The following is a 17,411-nucleotide window of genomic DNA, read 5'->3' on the forward strand; positions in this document are numbered from 1 at the left end:
GGAAAATGACATTGTAACGTGTTTTCAAGTATTTTCTATTCTGTAGCATTTTCTTTATTTGTTTTTCTACAATCTTAAAACGTTATTTACAAAATGGTTGATCTTCAATCTTGAGGGAATTTGCTGTGGATTTGGTCAAAATTGAACAATTTGATGGAAGCAATTTCAGGTGCTGGCAGAAAAAGATGCACTTTCTTCTTACAGGTCTTAAAGCGGTGTATGTTCTAACCACCCCCAAACTTGCTATTAATGAGAATGAGACTTTGGCTCAAGAACGTACAAGGCTAAAATGGGAGCAAGATGATTATATATGCAAATGTCACATTTGTAACTCAATGTTAGACAATCTGTTCAATCTGTATCAGAATATGACTACTGTAAAAGAGTTCTGGGATGCACTTGAGGCTAAGTATTTCACAAATGATGCGACTAGTAAGAAATTTTGACTGAAATTTTTTTCAATTATACCATGCTTAATAGTAGGCTTGTTGTAGAGTAGTTTCATGAAATTATGCATATCCTTAACTAGTTTTATCAACATAATATGAAAATGAATGAATGCATTTCTATTTCTTTTATTATTGATAAGTTACCTCCATCCTAGAAAGATGTTAGAAAATCTTTGAAGCACAAAAAGGTTGATATGTTTCTTGAACAATTGGGCCAGCATTTCCAAGTTGAGGAAGTGTTTAGGCAGAACCAGAAAGGTGCAGAAGAGCATACTTCCAAAGTGCATATGATGGAAGAAGGAGGTGGTTCTACATAGCCCCAACATCCCAAGAAAGGGAATTTGAGTAGGAAGTTCAATTCTGTCAAGAATCAAAATAAGAAAAAAAAGGTTCATGCTTCCATTGTGGAAAACCTGGAAACTACAAAAATGAGTGTCGTCTTCTCATGAAAAAACAAAATGGAACAAACTCTAACAAGTTTGTGACTATGATTTCTGAAATCAATGCTGTTGAAGATAACTATGTATGGTGGATTGACTTAGGTGCAACAAGGCATGTTTGCGAAAAAAAGAGTTCATTCACAAAGTATGAATCAGTGGAAAATGGCAATGTTCTCTACATAGGAAATCTGTCCACTGCTGTAGTCAAAGGCAAAGGAGATGTCACTTTAAAATTTACTTTTGGAAAATATTTAACTCTTACTGTTGTATACCATGTAACATAAATGAGGAAGAATTTAGTTTCTGGAAGCCTACTTAGTAAGTTTGGCTTTAAGTTAGTATTTGAATATGAAAAATTTGTACTCTCCAAGGGTGGAGTCTTTGTGGAAAAGGCTATATGTATGAGGGTATGTGTTGGAATTGGTGTGATTCCACGAAAAAAAAGGGGGGGGGGGTGAATTGGGTTTTAAAACATTTGGGCTAAATCAAACATTTAAGCCGATTCACCACATATCATATCCCTTTCATAATACAAATGTGTATATAAAATAATTAAACTGTGAGTGCAAATATACACGTGTGCAGTATATCTCATATAATTTAAATGTGTGCATGCAAATAATTATGACATTAATAAATAGACATACACATACTGAATTTAAAGTGCAGTAATTTAAATGAGATAAGGAGAGAGAGACACACACGATATTTGTTATCGAGGTTCGGCCAAACCAGCTTACGTCCCCGCCTTTGGCATACCCCCTAAGGATTGCACTACCTACTCACTTACGGGTGGACCAGAAACCGTTTACAATATCCTTTCAGGGTGGACATTCCCCAACTCACTTACCGGGCGAAGACAACACCTTGCACACTTTCCCAGGAGGGTACATCTCTTAGTTCTCCTAACTAGGTCTGAACCAATCTGGCGCTCTCCTAACTGGGTCTGAACAAATCCGAGACTATTCAAAGGGCTAGTCTCCCTCTTTCGACCATGTGTCGAAAATACAATAGATATTCAATAAAATATGTGTAGAAGGACAGTGCTTCTATACTAAGCAGAAGACGTACAATAGTATAACTCAATACATGCACTCTAATATGATATGAGTTATGCTCAGTAAAGTAAGAGTGTTTAAATAGATTTAAACCCTAATATGAAATTTTCTCCAACAATATATTTCAATAAAAATATAAGAGAATCTAGAGTTTTGCTCTTCAAATAATTTTTGCACAAATAAAAGATATGAATATATATAAATGAAAAATATGTTCTCCAACAAAGATTTTGCTAATGAAAAGTATTTGGAGAATTTGGAATTTTTTCGCTCAAGAATATTTGCGCAATAATTACAAAAAAAAAAAAAAAGCCCAAACAAAATACTCTCTTTAAAAATATTTCAAAGAATATAACAAAGAGAGTTGGAGAGTATGAAAAATTTAATCCCAAAATGATTTTTTAAAATAAAGGAGTATGTGGGGAAACTTTGATTAGGAAAAAGATTTGAGAGAAAAGTTAGGCTAATCAAAACTACTAATCTGAGTCATGGAGGGGGTATTTATAAATTTTTTGAAAATTATGATCGTTGGGGACACGCTCGGTATGTTGGAAAAAGTTTAATTAAAAAATTAATGGCATTTTAGTCCTTAAAAAAATTTCAGCCCGAGAGGTTCGGTCGACCATATTTGAGGTTCGATCGACCATATCACTAAGTTACGTCGATCGTGGCATTTTTGAACGGAGGTTTTGGTCGACTGTATTAAGGCAATTTTGAACCCTTTGAGGTTCGGTCGACCAAAGCAGGTTCGGTTGACCAGATTCTGAGGTTCGGTCGACTAGGTCAAATTTTAGCTAGTGGTTTAGTCGACCAGGTTGTTGGGAATCACCCACATGTTAGTTCAGTTGACCAAGAAGTGCAATTTCATTGTAAAATGGTCGAATGAATAGTCAACCTTTTGACCCTGGTATGTTCGGTCGATCAAGGCTTCTATGTAGGTTCAGGTTCGGTCGACCGAACACACTTAAAGTTTGCATTTAAGTCTTGATTCATTTAAAGTCACCCTGGTTCACATAAGTGTAATTTTTAAGTTATAGGAGACTTTTCATGTGATGTTTAGGGACTTAAAGTCAATCTATGGTCATTGAGAGTTAACCCCGAAAATCCGACGTCGGTTAACCGAAGTTGATCCCTAAGGTCAATTTATGGTCCTATTTGAGCAAATAACCATATCATGCAGATGCATGCATTATTACAGACCAAATAAAAAAAAATGCAATTACAATAATAAATAAATGTCTTCTTCTTCTCCTTTGCTCTCTGACATCATGGAATGCACTAGATTTGTGCTTTAAGACTTGTCTTGACTTCCATGTTCTTTTGATCTTTTGTGTGACCTGAATAATACCTGTTCATGCACTAAAACACACATAAGAGACACTTGTTGTAGACACCCTATTTTTTCCTGAGCCAAATATAACCAAGGGATTATTATTATTATTATTATTATCATTATTATTATTATTATTATTATTATTATTATTGTTATTTATTCTTCATTATTAATATTATTACTATTACTTTGTTTACTATTATTATTAGCATTATTATTTTTATTTTTGCTATTATTATTATTATTATTATTATTATTATTGTTGTTGTTGTTGTTGTTGTTGTTTCACTATTATTATTATTTTATTGTCATTATTATTATTTTTAGTATTTGTATCATTATTATTATTATTTTTTAAAAGGATAAAAAAAACAAAAAATAAAAAATAAACGGGGGTAGCACCATGCTAGGGTTTTGAGGTTTGTTTTCTTTATAAAGATGAAGGGCTCGCATACAAAGGGGGCAGCCGGACGCAACCAAAGGAAAGAAAAAAACAAACAAAAAAAAACCGCTGGTCTTCTCTCTTTCTCGCTCATTTCCTCTCCCTCAATCTGCCCCCGGCCCCCCCCTCTCCTCCTCTTCTCCCTCTGCAACTCTGCGCATCATCAAATTGTTGGCAGCAGAAAGCTTCCAACTTTTCCATCTCTTCTTCTCCCTTATAACCTCCACCCGAAGCTCCACCCTGCTCCGATCACTCTCTCCAACACAGCAACTCCCCGAGCCACTCCACAAGCAGAAACCCAGCTTCCCCGAGCTTCCACATAGCAGCTCTCCGCTGCTCCCAGCAAGATCTGGCAACACGACAACAGCCCTGCAACTCTCCCTGCAGCGAACTCCCCTACTCCTTCTCTGGCTGTCACGACCACCACAGCCGTGTTCCCACAGCCCCCTGTTGCAAACCTCCCCAATCATCCTCACGGCAGACAGCACCACCACACCAGACGGCCAGCGACCACCGAGCATCAGTGCTGGCAAGCACTCAGCCGAGGAAACTAGCAGCTGCATCTTTCCAGCCTTGACGCATCTCCGTTCTTTGCCAATCAACCAGCGCCGTCGCCGTCGCCCCCAACATTTGCCATTGCCGTTGCTTCCTCCCACGGCAGCCGTGCAGCAGCAGCCCGAAACCTCCCAGTGCCCCCGGCTCCGTTCTCCGGCAAACCCCCCGGTGAGCTCCTATGAATGTATCATGCTCGCACACAAACACACTGTTTGCATACACTTTTACACACATTTACACACACAGTGCACACACACAGCATACACGATACAAACGTGCACGTGTATTTTATTTTATTTATTTATTTGTTTACTTATTTATTTTTCTGTTTCTTTTCTTATTTTGATTTGTTTTAATATTTAAAGTTTAAGACTTCATTGTATGGATATGTATATTAATATAGTATTTGTCGTAGTATGTAGTTAATGTTCGCATCTAGGCTTTTTTATTTTATATACGTTAAAATTTTAACATTATTTTTACGATTTCATTTTATTGCTGTGATATTTGTTTAAATTTTTTATGATAATTATTTTAAATACTAATCGGTTCATTCTCATTATTGTAGGATTTTGTTTTACTGCGGAGGTAAGAGTTCTATTGTTTGATATTTAAATATAATAAGTTTTAATTGTCGAATATTATCGAGTGTGTCATATTCATGTTATACGTTTAACATTTAAGGTTTTTTTTTTTAGGTCATATTTAGGCATGTGATTAACATTTAGGGTTATGGTCGTGTTTATCTAAATAGGTTGTGTTCATTGTTGTGTGTATTTAGGGTTTTTGGTTGTTATTGCATTCATTTTATGTTTAATAATTGTATATTCAGGGTTGTGTATTAATTTCGTAGCCATGTTGAATAGGTACACATTAGTTTTACAAATAATTTGTTTCCATAAGTTCAATTATTTTCTTACACTTTTCATTGGTTTCCATATGTTAATCTTAAGTTCGATTTGTTTCTTTAATTAATTGTTGGCATATGTGTGTCTTGTGCATATCTTTAACAGCGTGTTAATATTAAGATAAATATCATATTATTAAAATATGTATATTATTAGTTAACGATATTTATTGTTATTACTATTAATATTATTATTATTATTACTATTATTGTTATTTATTTATTATTATTATTGTTATCATTATGGTATTTATTATTATTACTATTAATATTAGTATTATTATTATTAGTATTATTATTATTATTATTATTATTATCACTATTTTTAGTATTTTCGTTATTCGGCCTTATATGTACTATGGTATTTATTTTTATAAAACATTCTCTTGATTTTCATCCCTATGATTGCAATTAAAAAGGGTACAAGCTCTTTCGCACTTCACGTACCTTTGGTTTTGAGGGAATATATATAAATATATATTATGTATATTTTCGTGATTAATTTCTTTGTTTGCATATTTTGTAAATTCACATAAGGAGTAACATAAAAGACTTTTTAAATTTACTTTGGGATAATTTCATAATTAATTAGGTACCGTTCGTAAGAACGGACGCGTAGGGGGTGCTCGTACCTTCTCCTTGTGTAACCGAACTCCCGACCCCAACTCTGGTAACGTAGACCCATTTTACCCTTAACGGGATAGTAATTAAGTGTTCTAACCACACTAAAAGATTAGTGGCGACTTCGATATTCCTATTTTTTTCGAAAATTTAAACACAACCTTTTATTTTGTTAACCCGGGGCACCCGCGCTCCTGGGACGTCGCGACAACTTGGCAATTCCGCTGGGGACTATTTGAGAGTTGAGCCAATAATTAATTAGGAATTATCCCAATTAAAATTTATTAAGTCTTTTAATTACTCCATTTTATTTTGTAAATAAAATTCTCCTATATTTGAATGAAGTAGTTTGTTAAAATTATAACACGTTTGATTTAGTAAAGTCATATATTTCCATAGTTGTAGATATCTTTGAGTTAATATTTGTAAATATCATTGATTAATATTCTCATATATGTAGATATCCTTGATTAATGAGAGTATTTAGTTCCCATATAGGTAGGTATCCTTGATTAATATAAATACTTAGTTTCCATATAGGTAGATATTCTTAATTAATGTGAATATTTAGTTCCCATATAGATAGATATCCTTGATTAATGTGAAATAATGTTCCCATAAATGTAGACATTCTTAATTAATGTGAATATTTAGTTTCCATATAGGTAGATATCCTTGATTATTGTGAATATTTAGTTCCCATATATGTAGATATCCTTGATTAATGTATTTAGCCCCCATATATGTGAATGTATTTGACTTAATGTGAATGCTTGTCACTATATTTGTAAATATTCTGAATTTAATGTAAACATTTAGTTTCCATATTTGAAAATATCCTTGATTTAATGAAAATATTTGTTTCCATGGGTGTTTGTATAAGCACGTGATTAATTGTGAATCAGCATGTGACATGCATGTGGCGTAGTGGGATTAGGCTAACATAAGAACCCGAATCGTAGTATATGGATTAAGTATTCGAAAGAAGGGTAAAGTAGTACTATCGGCAAGCTTCGTCGACGAAGGTAATGGCGGACTCGCCGACGAGGACGCCAATTCGTCGACGAATCCACCAGAGTCAAAGGGCTATAAATATCCAAATAGGTTGCTTTGGAGTTAAGTAATCTCAAATATCCTCTCTCTCTCTCTCTCTCTCTCTCTCTCTCTCTCTCTCTCTCTTGATTTCTTCGTTGTTCGTCACCTAATTCATAAATCGGACGTTACTACGAGGATAAGAGAAGGATTCTCCATGTTTCTAACGGATCGGAATTTCGTTTCGAGCAGTTTCGGGTTTCGGGCCAAAATCAAGGTAAGGCTCAATTTTTGTTTTTGTTTCAGAATATGTAGAGTAGTAAGGATTGTAAGCATGTATCGTATTGTGGTTTGTAGGTTTTGGAGTCTTGGTTCATAGTTTTGGGAACTGTAGAATTCGTAGTTGGAATTGAGGTTAAGGTAAGGGGATTCATTTTATATCAGTTACTTTTTGAAATCGGGATCGGTAAGCTTGTAGGCTACGATCGTATGTATGTTTTGGTATCTTATTTGGGGAAATCTATCAGGTAAAAATACGGGATTTTCGGGTTACAGTTTTCAAGAAATTTGGGGATTTCGGGTATCACCTCTACTTTGTTTGGGAACCTATTTGTTTTGTTTAAACTGTATTATTGAGATAACTGTTATCCATATTTGTATAAAACTGTATACTTGACTTGGAAAACGATATGATTTGCCGTAAACCAAATAAGTGTGGTATGTATGGTTGTATGTAATTATTCCAGGTATTTTGTAAAATGGCTATGTGGCGGCTAATTATTGTATGCTGATGAGTATAGGAACGTGAGTTCCAAAATGATTCCAGGTTTTGTGAAATCGGCTAGGGGCGGCTAATTACTGTACGCCGAAATAGCTATGTGGCAGCTAATTACCGTATGCTGCGCCATGTATCAGTGTCAAAACCGTGGGTGAGAGTGTCCTACTCTATATCCAAGAGTATGAAATATCATTATGTATCCCGGCTGGTCACCGAGGGGTGTGAGCTACACTATAATGGCAATGTAATCACTGTGAAGCTTCGGGTTTCATGGCGTAGTTGCATATTTGTGTGAGCTACATCATATTACCAATGTAATTGCTGTGAAGCTTCAGGTTTCATAGCGTAGTTATGTATTAGTGTGATGACACTGATCATATGTTTGGGTATCATATGTACTGGAATGAAATTGTAAAAATACTGAAAACTGTATGGAACTGTATGGAAATGTTTTTGAACTGTATCGTATTGTATGGTGTTATGTTGTATGTAAAATAACACTGGTATGCCGCACACTGATACAACCTGCTTTCTTCCTTACGGAGAGGTGTCTCACCTCGAATGTACGTACAAATGTTTTCAGGTCCTTCAGGTAGCCGTAACTAGCATCTTAGCATTTGGAAGTGGGGGTGTCGTTAGCTGCTATTAGTGCCTATTTAGGTATGAGTTTTGTAACCGGGTTGTCGTGATGGTTTTTGTAGACACTCGGGGTATGTTTTGTAATTGTGGGAATATATATCCTAGTTTTGTATAGACTCTAGTATGGTATTATACATGTATAGAAAGATCGTATTTCGCTGCGTATTTGAGGAGTATGGATGTATATGTGCTTGTGTGTAGGGTATGCGTATACCCCACGGGTTGGACTCTCTTATTGTATTGTATCATATATGTTTTAATTGATACAGAGACAAGTTAGGTTACTATATTTACACCTGGGACCCATCTACGGGTTCGGGGCATGACAACTTGGTATTAGAGCTAACCAGGTTATTAGGTCTTATAGACTTGGTTAGGAGTATTGATGTGTACATACCAGAGTATAGGATGTAGGAAATGGGTAGTGTAGGTCGAGGGTTGTGTTGTTGTTAGACGAGGACTCATTAGTGGTGTTCTGTGTTCTTCCTGGAATGATGATTTCAGAAATATCATGACAAACCATTGATGGATTCATGTCAGTGTGACGGGACAGGCCTAGACCTGTGGGATTGGTAGTTGACATGATTAGGTGTTTGATTGTGTTAACTGCGTACGAGATAGGAATTATAACCGATTCCTATTGTTTTCAGAATGGAACCCAAGGATAATAACTTGGAGAGTGGCTCCAAGGAGATGATGACCAATCAGTCTCTTTCTGTGTCTCATGGTTTGGCAAGGCAGGTGATCTGAGAGATCGAACGAAGTGTTAGGAGACGCGAAGGCTCTCCTACAGATGCGGAGTGTACCATAGAGAGATTTACACGCATGCACCCTCCGAATTTTATGGGAGGACCTGATCCGATTGTGGTAGAAGACTGGGTCGAGAAGGCTAAGAGGATTTTGAAAATCCTCCACTGCACTAATAGGCATAAGGTCTTGTACGCTACCGTCCAACTAACTGGGGAGGTTGGGGCGTTGGTGGACTGCGGTGAGTCTGCTTGAGAGGCAGAGAGCTGGTCCGTCTGGTATGACGTGGGGCCACTTCAAGGAGGTATTTTTTGATAGATACTTCTCGGTCTCCATACGAGATGTGAAGGCCGATGCATTCTCGGGCCTGACGCAGGGAACCCTGACGGTGTAGAGGTATGCCACTAGATTTATCGAGTTATCTCGATTTGCGCCATACTTAGTTCCAAATGAGTACGAGAAGACTCGGAGATGTCCGCCGTCTTGTGGGGATGTTGTAGATCCATAAGTTCTTTGTCTTGGTGGATAAAGCCACCATAGTTGAGACCAACCTTCGGGGAGATGAGGTAGTGCAGGATCAAGGGAAGAGGCCGGTATCTTCTGGTCCTCAGAGTGGTCCTCGACAGGGACAGTGGAAGAAGAATAAGAACTACAGTTCAGGTTATCGACAGAATACCAAGCGGCAGAGTCATTAGGGGGATCCATCCTCCGCACTATGCGCCAAGTGTCGTAAAAGGCACGATGGCGAATGTCAGCAGTTCTGGGGAAATTGCTACAACTATGGCAAGCCGGGCCACATGTCATGAAGCTGTCAAATGCCGAGGAGAGATACGCCTGTACAGAGCTAGAACCGTGAGAGTAATCAAATGCCTCGGGGGAACTACCAGGCAACCACAACTCCGGTGAGGGTATATTCACTAACTCCAGTGGATGCAGAAAATGCTAGGAACGTGGTGATAGGTACCATGTTATTGCTTTCGAATAGAGCTATTATTTTATTTGATTCGGGAGTAACCTATTCTTTTATATCTACTAGTTTTGTGAAGTTTTGTGGGGTTGAAACTAGAGCTATGGATGAGAGATTGTCTGTGGCTACGCCGACTGAGAGTATAACGATCTATAGTAAGATATTAGGAAACTGTCCAGTTGTAATTCAAGGGAGACAGCTACCAGAGAATCTTGTAGTATACGACATGTTTGGTTTTGATGTCATACTGGGGATGGATTGGCTATTCTCCAGTTTTTCGGTGATTGATTGTCGTAGGAAGGTAGTAGTGTTCAGACCTCCTGGGGAGCAGGAGTACGAGTTCGTAGGATCGTGTGTGCGTTTGACACCATAGGTTCTATCAGCATTATAGGTAAGGAGGCTACTTTTGGACGAATGTCAGGGGTACCTAGCTTGTGTGAAGGAACCGCTGCGGGATGAGTTGAGACTCGAGGATATTCGGGTAGTCAACAAGTTTTCGGATGTGTTTCCCGATGATTTATGCGGTTTACCTCTGGATCGTGAGGTGGAGTTTGCGATAGAGTTGCTGCCTAGTAAGGCACCGATCTCTAAAGCTCTGTTCCGGATGCTTCCAGCAGAACTTCGAGAGTTGAAGGAGCAGTTGCAGGAATTACTGGACCAAGGTTTTATTCGACCGAGTGTTTTGCCTTGGGGAGCTCCAGTATTGTTTGTGAAAAAGAAGAACGGGTCGATGTGTATGTGCATTGATTATCGTGAGATCAACAAGGTGACAGTGAAGAACCGTTATCCTTTACCTTGTATAGATGATCTCTTTGACCAGCTGCAGGGAACACATGTATTTTGGAAGATTGACCTACGGTTAGGGTATCATCAGGTGAGGGTTAGATTTGAGGATGTAGCGAAAACTGCTTTTCGAACCAAATATGGCCACTACGAGTTCTTGATTATGCTGTTTGGGTTGACCAATGCGTCGGCAGTGTTCACGGATTTGATGAATAGGGTTTTCCATGAGTACCTAGACCAGTTTGTAGTGGTATTTATTGATGACATTCTAGTATACTCGAGAAGTTCGGAAGAGCATGAGAATCATCTGAGGTTTGTGCTACAAATTCTGCGAGAAAGGAAGTTGTATGCTAAGCTGAAGAAGTGTGAGTTTTGGTTGAATCAGGTTGCCTTCTTAGGCCATGTGGTATCTAAGGGTGGTATCTTGGTTGTTCCTAGCAAGATTGAAGCTGTGGTTGACTAGACGAGACCGAAGAGTGTGCAGGAGGTTCAGAGTTTTTTCGGATTGGTGGGTTACTATCGTCGGTTCGTAGAGGGTTTCTCTAAATTATTTGGATCTTTGACACGATCAACCAAGAAGGGGGTGAAGTTTGAATGGACTAGTGATTGCGAGCAGTGCTTTCTCGAGTTGAAGCACCAGTTGGTTATTGCTCCAGTATTGACCATCCCTTCAAGGGATGAGGGTTTTGTGATCTACAACGATGTGTCCCTGAAGGGTTTGGGATGTGTGCTTATGCAACAGGGTAAAGTGGTAGCTTATTCTTCTTGGCAACTTAAGGAGTATGAGAAGAATCACCCTACGCATGACCTAGAGTTAGTTTCTATTGTTTATGTCCTGAAGATCTAGCGACACTACCTGTACGGTGTTCAATGTGAGATTTTCATTGACCACAAAAGCCTTAGGTACTTTTTCACACAGAAGGAGCTGAATATGAGGCAGAGGCGGTGACTAAAGTTGATTAAGGACTACGATTGCATGATCAGTTATCACCCGGGGAAGGCTAATATGGTTGCAGATGCATTGAGTTGGAAGTTAGGGCATGGAACAATATCTACAGTTGTAGCTCAGCATCATGTCAGATGGGATCTGGAAAGCCTTGGCGTGGAGTTGGTGTCTGGCGATCATCAGGCTTTCATTGTTAGCTTGGTGATCCAGCCAATCTTGTTTGAGTGTATTAAAGCCGCATAGGTTAGTGATGCGGAGCTGGCTGAGATTGTGGAGAAAGCGCAGCAGGGGTTCGGCTGCGTATTTTTACATCTCTGATAGAGGTGTGTTGAGATTTGGGACTAGGTTGTGTGTTCCAAACGACAATGAGATCAGAAGGATGATTCTGGAGGAAGGGCATCATTCTTTGTATACGGTACATTTGGGTAGTACGAAGATGTATTGGGATTTGCACAAGTCCTTCTAGTGGAGTGGTATGAAGAGGGATATTGCCCAATTCGTGGAGCAGTGTCTGACATGTCAGCAGGTAAAAGTTGAACATCAGAGGTCAGCAGGGCTGTTGCAGCCTTTGCCTATTATGGTGTGGAAATGGGAGCATATTTTCATGGACTTTGTTACCAGATTGTCGCCAGCACTTCAAGAGCAGAATGCTATTTGGGTAATCATGGACAGGTTGATGAAATTTGCTCACTTTATACTGATGAAGGTTAGCTACTCTTTGAGTAGGCAAGCAGACCCGAATGTGCATGTGATAGTGAGAACGCACCGAGTACTGGTGTCCATTGTTTCAGATCGAGATCCGATGTTTACTTTTTGATTCTGGAAGAGCTTGTAGGAGGCACTAGGGATGAAACTTGCTTTTAGTACAGCGTTCCATCCCCAGACTGATGGACAATCGGAGAGGATGATACAGATCTTGGAGGATATGTTACGGGCTTGGGGTATTAGACTTTAGTGGTAGTTGGATCCAGTTTCTGCCATTGGTGGAGTTTGTCTATAACAATAGCTTCCAGGCTAGTATTGGCATGGCACCGTTCGAGGCTCTGTATAGTCGGAGGTGTCAATCTCCTTTGTATTGGGATGAGGTTAGTGAATGTTAGGTTTTAGAACCTGAACTCGTGCAGTAGGCGTCTGAGAAGGTAGGCTTGATCCGGGAGAGGATTAGATTGGGTTCAGAGTTGGCAGAAGAGTTACGCGGATGTTCGCCGCCATGAGTTGGAGTTCGAGGTGGGGGGTAAGGTATTCCTTAGAATTGCTCCGATAAAGGGAGTGATGAGATTCGGGAAGAAGGGCAAGCTGAGCTCGAGGTATATCAGACCGTTTGATATTCTTGAATGGGTAGGTCCGATAGCATACCTGATTGCACTTCCCCTTGCACTCTTAAGGATCCATGATGTATTTCACGTATCCATGTTGAGGAGGTACTTGTCGAATCCATTGCATGTTATCAGTTATGAGTCCTTGGAACTTGGGGATGCTTTGGTGTACGAGGAAGTACTAGTTTAGATTCTAGACCAAAAAGTTCAGAAGTTGCGTACCAAGGAAATACGGTTAGTAAAGGTATTGTGGTAGTATCACGTGGTTGAGGAAGCTTCTTAGGAATTGGAGGCAGAAATATGCCGAAAGTATCCGTAGTTGTTTTGAGTAGTAGTCTTGATAGCAGAGTTAGCATGGGTATGTATGTATGTAGTACTCTGTTATCGTAGTAGTATTGTGTGGTTAGCTTTTGGGAGAGTCCTGTAGTATTGTGAGCTCTCGAGGTCATGTATGTATATAACCACGGTATTCTTCCGCCATAAGTGAGGGAATGTATGTATGTATGTACCGTAATGGGGCTGTGTATAAATGGCCGCCAATTCTTCTTAGAGTATGTTTGTATTGTATCGGGATTGTGTATAAATAGCTGCTGATTCTTCTTATGTTTGTATTGTATCGGGATTGCGTATAAATGGCTGCCGATTCTTCTTAGAGTATGTATGTTTTTTATCGGGGCTACGTATAAATGGCCGCCGATTCTTCTTAGAGTGTATATGTATTTGGTAGTATGAATGTGTTCGTAATGAGAGATTGCAAATTTCGAGGATGAAATTTTTATAAGGAAGGGAGGTTGTAAGAACCCGAACCGTAGTATATGGATTAAGTATTCGAAAGAAGGGTAAAGTAGTAATTTGAGCAAGCTTCGTCGATGAAGTATTGTCATTCTCGGCGAGGAAATTCAGTGTCTCGTCGACGAGGAGATCCCAAGGGATTTTGGAAAATCTAGAATCCCGGGCTAGTCGACGAGGCCACCGTCTCGTCAACGAACGTAATGGCGGACTCATCGACGAGGACGCCAATTCGTCAACGAATCCACTCGAGTCAAAGGGCTATAAATATCCAAATGGATTGCTTTGGAGTTAAGTAATCTCAAATATCCTCTCTCTCTCTCTCTCTCTCTCTCTCTCTAGAACTCAAAGCTCTTTCTCTCTCTCTCTCTCTCTCTCTCTCTCTCTCTCTCTCTCTTAATTTCTTCGCCGTTCGTCATCTAATTCATAAATTGGATGTTATTGCGAGGATCAGGGAAGGATTCTCTACGTTTCTAACGGATCGGAATCTTGTTTCGAGTAGTTTTGGGTGTCGGGCCAAAATCGAGGTAAGGCTCGATTTTCGTTTCTGTTTCAGAATATGTATAGTAGTAAGGATTGTAAGCATGTATCATACAGTGGTTTGTAGGTTTTAGAGTCTCGGTTCATAGTTTTGGGAACCATAGAGTTCATAGTTGGAATTCAGGTTAAGGTAAGGGGATTCAATTTATATCAGTTACTTTTTGAAATCGGGATCGGTAAGCTTGTAGGCTATGATTGTATGTATATTTTGGTATCTTATTTGGGGAAATCTATCGGGCAAAAATACAGAATTTTCGGGTTACAGTTTTTGAAAAATTTGGGGATTTCAGGTATCATCTCTACTTTGTTTGGGAAACTATTTGTTTTGTTTAAATTGTATTATTGTGATGACTATTATCCATATTTGTATAAAATTGTATACTCGACTTGGAAAACGATATGATTTGTCATAAACCAAATAAGTGTGGTATGTATGGTTGTATGTAATTGTTCCAGGTATTTTGTAAAATAGCTATGTGGTGGCTAATTACCGTACGTTGATGAGTATAGGAATGTGAGTTCCAAAATGATTCTAGGTTTTGTGAAATCGGCTAGGGGCGGCTAATTATCGTATGCCGAAACAGTTGTGTGGTGGCTAATTACCGTATGCTACAACATGTACCGGTGTCAAAACCGTGGGCGAGAGTTTTCGGCTTTATATCTGAGGGTGTGAAATATCACTATGTATCCCGGTTGGTCACCGAGGGGTGTGATCTACACTGTAATGGCAATGTAATCACTATTAAGCTTCGGGTTTCATGGAGTAGTTGGGTATTAGTGTGAGCTACATCATATTGGCAATGTAATCGCTGTGAAGTTTCGAGTTTCATAGCGTAGTTGCGTATTAGTGTGATGACACTGACCGTATGTGTGGGTATCGTATGTACTGGAATGGAATTGTGAAAATACGGGAACTGTATGGAACTGTATGGAAATGTTTTTGAACTGTATCATATTTTATGGTGTTATGTTGTATGTAAAATTACACTAGTATGCCAAACACCGATATAACCTGCTTTCTTCCTTACTGAGAGGTGTCTTACCCCAAATATACGTACAAATATTTTCAGGTCCTTCAGGTAGTCGTAACTAGCATCCTAGCATTTGGAAGCGAGGTGTCGTTAGTTGCTATTAGTGCCTATTTAGGTATGAGTTTTGTAACCGGGTTGTCGTGATGGTTCTTGTAGACACTCGGGGTATGTTTTGTAATTGTGGGAATGTATATCCTAGTTTTGTATAGACTCTAGTATAGTACTGTACATGTATAGAAAGATCGTATTTCACTGCGTATTTAATGAGTATGGATGTCTATGTGTTTGTGTATAAGATATCTGTATACCCCACGGGGTTAGACCCTCTTATTGTATTGTATCATGTATGTTTTAATTTATATAGAGACATGTTAGGTTACTATATTCACACCTGGGACCCATCTGTGGGTTCGGGGCGTGATAGCTAAACTTGGATTCACACACTTTCACGCTTTGTACCCGGGCTTTCCCTACTAGGATTAGATAGGGGTGTAAGAACGTTTGTCCCTTCGTAGCTTAAGCTTGATGGGATTCGCAAACCACTCCGCTCAATTTGAGCCCTGTCCAAACCCTTTGGGTGAAGATAGGGTTCAGGTTGGGAACCTATCATCAATAGGGTTAGAGCCTACCCACACATACTTGTCTATAGTCTTCCCTCCATAGGATAGAGCCCTGTAGAACCCCGTACATACAAACCTACCCTGGGTCAGGACAAGAGCCACATCCTTCTCCACGTACAGTCTTTTGTATATATGTTTTGAAATACTTTGTATTATGTTATGCATTTTGCATCCCTTTTAGACATGCATACTACTTAGCCAATATTCTAAAAAAGCCAAATAATGAGACCATGGCCCACCCTTTCAAAAAATAAAGTACTTGGCCCAAGCATTTTAAAATATGGGTCAGCCCAACCCTTTTCAAATAACTTGGGCCCAATTTTTTTAAAAAACAAACCTAGGCCTGACCTTTTTCTAAGCAAAAACTCGGCCCAGACCTGATTTTCAAAAAAAGGTCAAACCCAGATTTCAAAAGTGAGTCTCGACCCTATTACCTAAAAATCTAGGCCAACATTTTCTAAGCAATCCAAGCCCCACTCCTTTTAAACCAGGACCCGATCCCATCATAAAATAGCTTGAAGCCCATATTTTAAAATACTCAAGGTCCAAGTGCACATTAAAGTCCACAAGCCTGCATTGAACAAATTCAATGGATTGACTAGCCTGGGTCAACCTCAAACTCAGATCATAATCTAACCCTTCATAAGATCTAAGGTACATGGGTCATCATCAAGGAAAAGAATGGTTGAGGGAGGAATTAAATTGAAATAGTGGTTCATCAAAGGCTGTCTTAATCTTGAAATCTTTCATTAGTGGGATTTTTCTAGAATTCAGGAAAAGTAGTTATTTAGGTTGCATTGCATTCATGCATTCATGCATAATTTCACACATAACCATACACGATAGGTTGCATACATGTTTATATCCCTATTTGTATGTATGTTTGCACTAGTTAAATCCATGCATAAACACCCATTGCATAACATAATCATTTCATGCTCAATTTCATAACCATGCATGCATAGTCATCTCCAATGGGTCAATAGTCACATTCCAATTGTTTGCAAAATCATGGTCCAAGGTGGCAAAATTAAGATCCAAGATTCCAATATTGAGCAGAGCAAGACGATCTCTTTACAGAGAAAGGTTAGGATCATGGGGACCCGTTGCGTGATCACAGTAGGAATGTAATAAATACCATCGGGTTTGAAGGATTGATTGGTATTCAACTTCAGAAGTGAGCTCACGTGATACAAAAATGAGATACTTGATAACCAAAGGATAATAATAAGAGGAATGCATCCATGCTTTTCATTTAAATCATTTTGAAATTGAATGAAATAAGAATGTCTTTCAGTCTCATCTCATTCTACCCTCCTTGGATCATCACCCTATGCCAAATTTTTCCTATTTTTGCTTGCATTTTGTGTAAAGTGACATGGAAAATAGTTTTTTCAGTACAAATTAAAGGACTTGGA

The sequence above is a fragment of the Malania oleifera genome, chromosome 7 (assembly GCF_029873635.1).
Source record: "Malania oleifera isolate guangnan ecotype guangnan chromosome 7, ASM2987363v1, whole genome shotgun sequence".
In the NCBI taxonomy this organism is placed as follows: domain Eukaryota; kingdom Viridiplantae; phylum Streptophyta; class Magnoliopsida; order Santalales; family Ximeniaceae; genus Malania; species Malania oleifera.